The following is a 9,392-nucleotide window of genomic DNA, read 5'->3' on the forward strand; positions in this document are numbered from 1 at the left end:
ATTCCACTTCCACTACCGTGGACAGCATACCACTTTTTAATTTCTGCTCAATTTTTCTTCTAGTCTTCAACTGTACTTTTTCCAACTCTAAATCGAAAGCAATAGTTTTGGCTTTTACCCCAGAATAGCCTTATAGCACATAGTTTCTCAGCCATAGTAACTGTAATATTCCTTTGGATTATCACCCATTTTGCAGTCTTTAATCAAAACACAACAGAGTGCACAAAACAACAATTTATCACCGTATGCACTTTGGACATCTGATAAACAACAGATGATACAAAAAAGAAAAAGTTGCCAAAAGAACTGCTTTCTACATATGTTCATTGTTGATTGTGAGTGCAGAAAGAAGGCTTTTATGTTTTATTTATCAAGAGTTTCTTCCAATAATTTATTTAATACATACGTTATAACAATGCTGTACTGTACATTATAAGTGTGACTCCACGTGCCAGAAGCACAAGATATGCATAAAGCATTCTGAAAGACCACATAGGGTTCTAGCAGGAACCCACTTGCTAACGCTCTATTGTACTGCACTACAGTACAAAATAGGTCGGATAGCTGGGATTTAACAACCCTTCAAAAAAGGAAAAAAGGTACTCCTTTCATGAAAACATTCACAGTGTTCTAGATAAAATAGATAATCATAGTATTAACCTAAATTAAATTCCGAATACACCATTATCTTTTTCGAAGAACTATTTAACATATTATTTAAAACACAAAAAGTAATTTTCAGCGATCAGATTACTTAATAGAACACGATTCCTCCCCTCCCCCTCACTACTTAATCAAACAACACATTTACTAAGCAGTCCTGCATTTTGTAATAAACATCAAAAACACATGAAAGGGATGTTTCCCTTCCTAGAGGATATCAAACTGAACATCTCTTTGGAACCATCCAATTTATTACATGTTTCTTATCTCCATTCCATGAATATTTTAATTTCATCAATGATATCACTGCACACCCAACAGGCCTGCAAGTGGTCATCTCAAAGAAAAAGGACCTTGTAAAACAATACCAAACAGTCATGAAAGTTGAATGAAATGGTTGTTCCTGCCCGGAGTGTGCAGGAGTCAAACCTCACTGCGACTGTGCTGTGCGTTCACAACACCCTTCAGAGAAAAATGCACCTCATCAGTCAACGCGATATTCCCCAGCAACATGCTGCCCACTTCAACGGATGTCAAAAACCAAAGGGCAAAAATCACAGCACTGTGCAACATCTTGGGATTGAAATTTGTGAAAAGTATGAAGTGTGTAGGAACACCAGAGTAAAATGCACTGCAAAATCCTGTGAACTGTTGACAGGAGGAGTGCCACATGACAAAGCTCAAGCAATGGTTGCAGAATTCGAGTCATATGCTGCACGGGTAGCTACAGCAACTTCATCAACAACATCCATGGGAATATGCCACTGTCCTCTCTCTTGTGCGACACCTAATTCATCTGTTTCCTCCAATTTATTAACCATGTTCTTTAGCCCATTGATTGATATGGGACCTCTTCTCGCTAGTGGCTTTACGTCACATCGACACAGATAGGTCTTATGGCGATGATGGGATAGGAAAGGGCTAGGAGTTGGACGGAAGTGGCCATGGCCTTAATTAAGGTACAGCCCCAGCATTGGCCTGGTGTGAAAATGGGAAACCACAGAAAACCATCTTCAGGGCTGCCAACACTGGGATTCGAACCCACTATCTCTCGGATGAGAGTTCACAGCCGGTGGACTTCTTCTCAGCTGTTTCTGTTAACAACATTCCCAAAATACACCTTTGCTATTGCTGCCATTCTGGTAAAACAACTTGTACCAGCTCGTACCGGCAATTACTGGTACAAGTAAACAAAAGTAAAAAAACTCAAACAAGGACAAAATTAAACAGGAAGCGTGGATACTCACCCAAATCAGGAACAGGACCATAAAACAGAGGCAATTCGGACCGTAACCTAGCGGTTTTTGCGGTGTCAATGTTTGAAGTATGAAGGAAAGAAAAACACTGCTTAATTTCTTTCAAAACAATTAAATCATTTAATTAATAATTCCTTTGCAAAAACTTTACCCTTTTTTAAAAAGCATACCTTTTTCTTCTTCTTTAAAACCTACGGTGCACCGTTTATGACAAGATAAAATTAAAAGGTAGAAATTAATTAAATATAATTAAAGATTAAGTCAAAATATTTTCCTCTGAGAGGAAAGCATTAATTGACATTAAAGAATTAAATAATTAATTTGAAAAATTATCTTCTGGCAGAAAGCATCTAAGGTAAACAGTTTTTCCAGAACATTAATTACATAAAATTACAGGATTTCTTGCCCTTATCTATTGCATGATCCAAAAAATTAAGATTTACAATGAAGTTATTTGTCCCAGAAAGATGCAGAGAGATATACAAGGTTCGATAGAGATCTTCCTGCGGTACGGAGTTTGAAATGGTGCAGTCAGTAAGCCGAGAACTTTCCACAATACCAAATTTCCAAGTTCTCTCCGAAGGAGATAAAACAGAATGTAATTCGTAGGGCGGAGTAACACCCACCAAATTTAACCAAGTTTTAAGGCGAGGCAATCCAGGAACAGGAGAAAGAACATTAGAATAATCTTGAAAAACATAACTTACTTTTGGTCGTTGCACATTAGATAACGCATGGCGTCAGTCCGGGATCTTATACTCACAACTTTCCAAAAGAATGAAAACATTACGTATGTTGTGGACGTCAACTCCCAGAAGAATCAAAACAACCTTGAGGGCATAATCCCCTCATATCTTATGAATTACCCAGGCATTTTGTGGTATTTCAATGCTCTAGCCATGAGCCAACGCAAAACACGTCCAAGCTCCATGATGGACGACAATCAACTCGCCACCTACCAATAATCTAGGCCAAGCCGAACTCGGCCGGACAGCGGACGAGCCACGAGCGATAGACTCGCTTCAGACCCGGTCCAAGACCCGACCATGAAATAACAAAGATAAGAGCAGAATACAACGTAAATGTACGATGGAGCACTACCCCGCGGGCTGAGAAGATACAAAAAACATAGCGACGTAAGTCACACAGGAAATAAAACTAAACAGAATAGGGATGAAATTCCCAGGTGATACACTTTTCAACGGCATTTTGCCCAGGCCTAAAACGTAGTAGAGAAAGCTAAAATCGTGTGCCCACCGGCACAGCCTCCCCCTGGAAAACCCAAGATAATCTCCATTCACGCCCAGTGATCCAGACACAAACTAAATTTCAAAATAATGAGTCTATATAAGAAAATGATCACTGCACCAAAACTATCTTAATACATATCTAGAATACCCACTTTAGATTCATTTTTAAATATTAATACCAGTGATTACAGACCAGAACAGTTCAATGTTCGGAGAACCTCACAATCACAACAGTAGATAAACGATCTAACACAACTGTTACATCCGAACCCATGTTTGCATGCACTGATGATAATCCCTTTTCTTTTCCACCAATTGAAAGATAAATTGAACCAAATTAATGTTTATCCAGAACCTTTGTCATTCATAAATTACCTGAAGTTCTTTCACACTTAGAAACACACTTTCCTGCTCAGCACATGGAACCACGTGGAATATACGAAAATCCAAAATTAACCTCTTAATTCAATTGCTGTACAACATATAATCATTGCCTTTCTTTGCACAATTCCTTAATTTGTAATGTCCATCAAAACTATTGGTAACACATTTTCAATAGCAGTTTCCTGAAATGCTTTTCATAATTTTTAAATACCTTTGACCATACTTTGAAATTAAATTTTCACCACAGATATATTTTTCATCAGGTTTTTAAGCAGTAAGAAATGCAGCCTCTTGTTTCACTACAAATCAAATTGGCAACACCGCGAGATAAAGACGCAAGGCACAAGAAAGAAAACAAGAAGAATAAGATAAATTGGTGAACACATTCAACGGATAAGTAAGATTCAATTAACAGATCAAATTTTAAATTTTTAACCTTACATCGACTGAACCTGGGCCAAAGCATACCACATAAGAGCATAGGTTGGCTACTGAGCAGTACAAGAGTAAACCGCACAAACATAAGTAACTCTTCAAATTCCACCAAAACAGAGTGAACGACACTTAAATAATTGCACACGTCCAAGTTTTAGACATTAGAATTTTCGACACCAGTTTCAAACAGCAGTGCAATAATCCATTACAGATTCACCACACGGTGAGAGTCCGTTACCCGTTAACATCATCACAATATCAACAACACAACCCCAAGTTAAACAACAGTACCCACTAGAACACTAAACTTCGTGACACACTAAGTTAAGGCATACATCACATGTACTTACCAAACCACCTCAAGACCAACCACGTAACAGTGTAGATAATATAACCCGCCGTATATCAAGAGATACAATTTGCTAACCAGATCCATCTCACATGCTGACCTTCCGAAGCACACTTAATTTCAAATTATTAGAACCAAAACCACCTCAATACTACCGCTCGGTGAGCAATTAATGCATTTTAAATTTCCTCAAGACTTTATCACAGACATCAAGTAAAATTTGCAACCATTACTGGTTCAACATTCCCAATCACAACACATTACCAGATTGAACAAGAGAACTGAGAGGAAACAGTACTTCAATTCAACAATATCAGACACCTACTGTAAGTTTAAGACAATTAAAATATCCTAGGGTTAGAGGAAAAGTCTTCGAGACAAGATAACGTTGGCAGTACGGAAGGAGACTTCTGATTCAATAAGATGGTGAGGTGCGTAAAATGTTTGTCATCAACAACCGAACAAGCAACAACAATACCCAGCCAAGATTAATATTGGGATGAATAATAATAAACACATAACCGTTCCTTCGTTAACACCATAGGGATAACAGAATAGAAAATGGATGAAAGATATTCAGGAGGGAAAACTAATCCGAAGTCACAAAACCTCCAACTTCATTGAATTCACAACAACATGCTTTCATACAGGACACCTGATTAAGTAAGAAAAGGCGATGAAATCCACCTCAAACCAAGTGACCATCAGGAAATTAGAGCAATGACCTACGCAACCTAATCTACCGGTTGTCTTTTACAAGACCTCGGAGCTAGCCAGGCTAATAATATATGACATCCGCAGATTCATACTGCCGCATCACCGCTAAGCAGGTACCCTTCCATACAACCAGGAAACAAGGTAAAATAAAATATACATGGCAGAAAAGAAGGCAGGACATTAGAAAAATGCTCATCGATAATGAAGAATAAAGGAACACAACATACAGACCCCATAATCTAACAGTTGGGCGACTTCGGTACCGCCTAAAGACCATTAACGAGTCCCATACCAAGTTAATGACTCCACAGAACGGTAAGATGACCAAACAACAAATTAGATCCCCTGAAGAGAAAAAAAAATGTCAAAGACAGACAGGTAAACATTAACTGAGCATTGCAAGAGGTACCAACAGAACACAAGATAACGTCAGATCAATAGGTAATGCAGTGAGACCAAAAGCGAAGAAACCAGAACACACAAAACCAACAAGTTACATGACACAAGTTAAAGTTATTCCATCAGAGCAATAGACCCACACCGAAGGGTATTTCCAAATCTACGAAGACACAAGGTACAATAATAAGACCAACAACCAGTCCATACCTGACATGTCATAAGGAGCCAACAACACAACACAGAAACGATAAAATAACCATGACTAGCTCCAACATGCATGCGCCAGCCCCAATAGGGAAAAAGGGACACTTACAACCCTCAACGACATGCTGCGAAACTATCATGCCCACCCCGAAATATAAACCCCAAACAACAAATACTTGGTACCAATATCATCACCCAACACCAATCTGCACCCAATCCTATTAGGTTAAGAGGCTTTTCCATCCTCAGGCTACAGACCACATTAGCTCAACAGCAATCCAACACAGTAGAAATGGTAGGGAGGCCGATGGAATCCACAACTCAAATGGAATGCAGTTAAATAAAAATAGGTTTAGAAATTTTCACAACATAGGAATTCCATGAACACAATGACCATGGCAGAGTACCCCACAAACTATACAAGATACCACTAGTCACCTAAGAATATCCACACATGAACCAGACCTAACCGCAAGGAGGTTAACAGGACAACCTTTTTCAGAAGTTAACTAAAGCAAGACCAAAATGTATGAGCCAGAAACTTGAGGAAAGCCACACACTAAGCGACCACACTACAACAAGGGAAAAGGTTAAATTAATAGGAGAGCACGGTATCCGTTAGAAATAGAAGACTACCAGCGGCCAATAACCAGCACAGATGAACTAGTAAAGACCTGAATAGGTCCAGACACAGGGTCAACAAGGCATCCACACAGTTACTGCCTGACAGAATTCAACAACAACGAATGCCTACACAATAACCCCACACAAACAGAAACCTTGGTGAAATGACTCGAGCGACCGCTCAGCCACGCACCAACCCACACCAACCGTGAAACAGGGAAAGGTAGAATATTACTCATGCCATAGACAACTCACAGCCCCCACGATCAGCACAGGCCAGCTGTAGCAAAGCAGGAACAGGAACACACCACCAATGACAGTCCCCAGAACTCCAGCAAAAAATAATACAGGAGATATAATTTCAATACTCAGTCAAGATATCACCAGAAGAAAATATGACCGAACCTCAAGTAGCCCAGAAAGGTAAACAATTTTAAACAATTCAGAAATAATTATAACTCAAAAGTTACTAATACATGGCAGCTCATATCAAATAGAAGGTTAGTTAAAAAATTTTCAACAGTAAATTTCAATAAATTTTCAAAAGAAGCAAGGCGAGCATAAGAACGATATTAGTTAGGCCTAACGTAGGTACCACCTGCACATATTCACATCAAATACAGGCAAAATGCTCACAAGTTAACCTCATACCACCATAACTGATGCCTTCCCCATAACTCCACAATATTAGGGATGATGTGAATTACTCAAACCTCTGCCCAGCAAATCACCAACCAAAACCAACTGCGAGACAGGGTAAAAATGAAATACTTCATTCATGCAAATTTGCAAACACCTACCCCACAGCCAGCACAGATCAGCAAACACAGAACAAAGTCAGAGTCATCACATCCAGAAGCCATAGATGGTTAAGATAAATGCTACAAAGGTTAATATAATCATTATAGGCTTGCTCAGCAATCCCACCAGTAAATAACGTGACCGGCCAACGAGTCACCGCAGGGAAAAATCTTAAATAATAATAGGAGAAGAGTTTACAAGGTCAAGATAACTGGTATACTATAGAGCATATTAAATTTCAAAACCAGCTTGAATAGTTCACCACAGTTAGGTTTCACTTAATTTAGGAAAAAAAAAAAAAACACACCTAGCATGAAAGCCGAAACAAACCAGCCTAAGGCCAGTATTTCTCATAAATATTCACTAACGACATGGATAACTCGGGCACAGGGAAATCACGCTACACCGGAAACAATTAAAATACGTGACCACAGGTAATAACGATGCTAGGAGAAGATAATTTCCAATACATGATGGTACAATACCAGTAGCACAAATGAATAACACACGATGCTTAGGCCTAAATTTAGGTTGAGTAAAATCTCGGTTCACACGCCAGTACTAGCACATCAGAACACACTTAGAAACAGTAGTTTCTCATATTAAATGTTGGTACACACCTTGACAAATACACAGGCCAGGAAACAATAATAATAATCACCATATTAAATCTGGGATTCAAAACACAAGACCAGGACTAATAATTCAATAAAGCGTTCCCAGATCACGAACTATTACATGTAAACACACATTAAACACAGGAAAACAACTGCACTTCACGCGGTGAACAAAATCACACGAGCTCACCGAGTAGTAATTAAAATTTAATGCACACCGATCTAGAAAAGGTACACACACGTACGTAGAACGAAAGTTAAAACAGCAACGCCATATGAAACACAGAGAGCACATGATTAACAGTAGTATGCTTATGGCCCAAGGCTAATCGATTTGTATCCCAAGCGGACACCCACCGCCATTTCAAAAGGTACCATTTCGTACCACAATGCCAAATATCAAAAATTCTCAATACTCACCAATTTATGTTGAAAGAAGAAAGCAAAGATACACTACACCTGAGAGGCAGGAACCAAGGAAGCAGGTTACAGCGGAACTAAACAGCTGGTCGCAGGATAACCAACTGTACACTCATGACACCAAACAGTCACTACGACTCGCACGAACAGGAAAGACACAGAACACCGTGAAGAGATTACATGAAACAAGAATATTCAGAATAAACAAGACGAATGCATTTCTTTTACAATAATACCCTACATCATTCTCTTTTGACCTACAGGTCCTTCCTTCAATACTTCATTCACTTACCACCGTGCTACGGAAAGGATATTAAAAATACACTACCGGTACCAAAATTGCAAAAACCCCGCGAGGCTACCACTAACTGTACCAGCTCGTACCGGCAATTACTGGTACAAGTAAACAAAGGTAAAAAAACTCAAACAAGGACAAAATTAAACAGGAAGCGTGGATACTCAACCAAATTAGGAACAGGACCATAAAACAGAGGCAATTCGGACCGTAACCTAGCGGTTTTTGCGGTGGCAATGTTTGAAGTATGAAGGAAAGAAAAACACTGCTTAATTTCTTTCAAAACAATTAAATCATTTAATCAATAATTCCTTTGCAAAAACTTTACCCTTTTTTAAAAAGCATACCTTTTTCTTCTTCTTTAAAACCTACAGTGCACCGTTTATGACAAGATAAAATTAAAAGGTAGAAATTAATTAAATATAATTAAAGATTAAGTCAAAATATTTTCCTCTGAGAGGAAAGCATTAATTGACATTAAAGAATTAAATAATTAATTTGAAAAATTATCTTCTGGCAGAAAGCATCTAAGGTAAACAGTTTTTCCAGAACATTAATTACATAAAATTACAGGATTTCTTGCCCTTATCTATTGCATGATCCAAAAAATTAAGATTTACAATGAAGTTATTTGTCCCAGAAAGATGCAGAGAGATATACAAGGTTCGATAGAGATCTTCCTGCGGTACGGAGTTTGAAATGGTGCAGTCAGTAAGCCGAGAACTTTCCACAATACCAAATTTCCAAGTTCTCTCCGAAGGAGATAAAACAGAATGTAATTCGTAGGGCGGAGTAATATCCACCAAATTTAACCAAGTTTTAAGGCGAGGCAATCCAGGAACAGGAGAAAGAACATTGGAATAATCTTGAAAAACATAACTTACTTTTGGTCGTTGCACATTAGATAACGCATGGCGTCAGTCCGGGATCTTATACTCACAACTTTCCAAAAGAATGAAAACATTACGTATGTTGCGG

The 9,392-nt window shown here is 38.5% G+C and overlaps 1 protein-coding gene across 1 annotated transcript in view; it reads right to left on the bottom strand.

Annotated features, from left to right (window-relative positions):
• The window catches only part of LOC136885285 (zinc finger protein OZF), a 76,529-nt gene extending 68,237 nt beyond the window's left edge, over window positions 1-8,292 (bottom strand). Inside the window, exon 1 of the mRNA XM_068230220.1 lies at window positions 8,157-8,292. The gene's annotated coding sequence lies outside the window, so the exon portion shown is untranslated. The remainder of the gene's footprint in view (window positions 1-8,156) is intronic.
• Between the last annotated feature and the right edge of the window lie 1,100 nt (window positions 8,293-9,392).

The sequence above is a fragment of the Anabrus simplex genome, chromosome 14 (genome assembly GCF_040414725.1).
Source record: "Anabrus simplex isolate iqAnaSimp1 chromosome 14, ASM4041472v1, whole genome shotgun sequence".
NCBI lineage: Eukaryota > Metazoa > Arthropoda > Insecta > Orthoptera > Tettigoniidae > Anabrus > Anabrus simplex.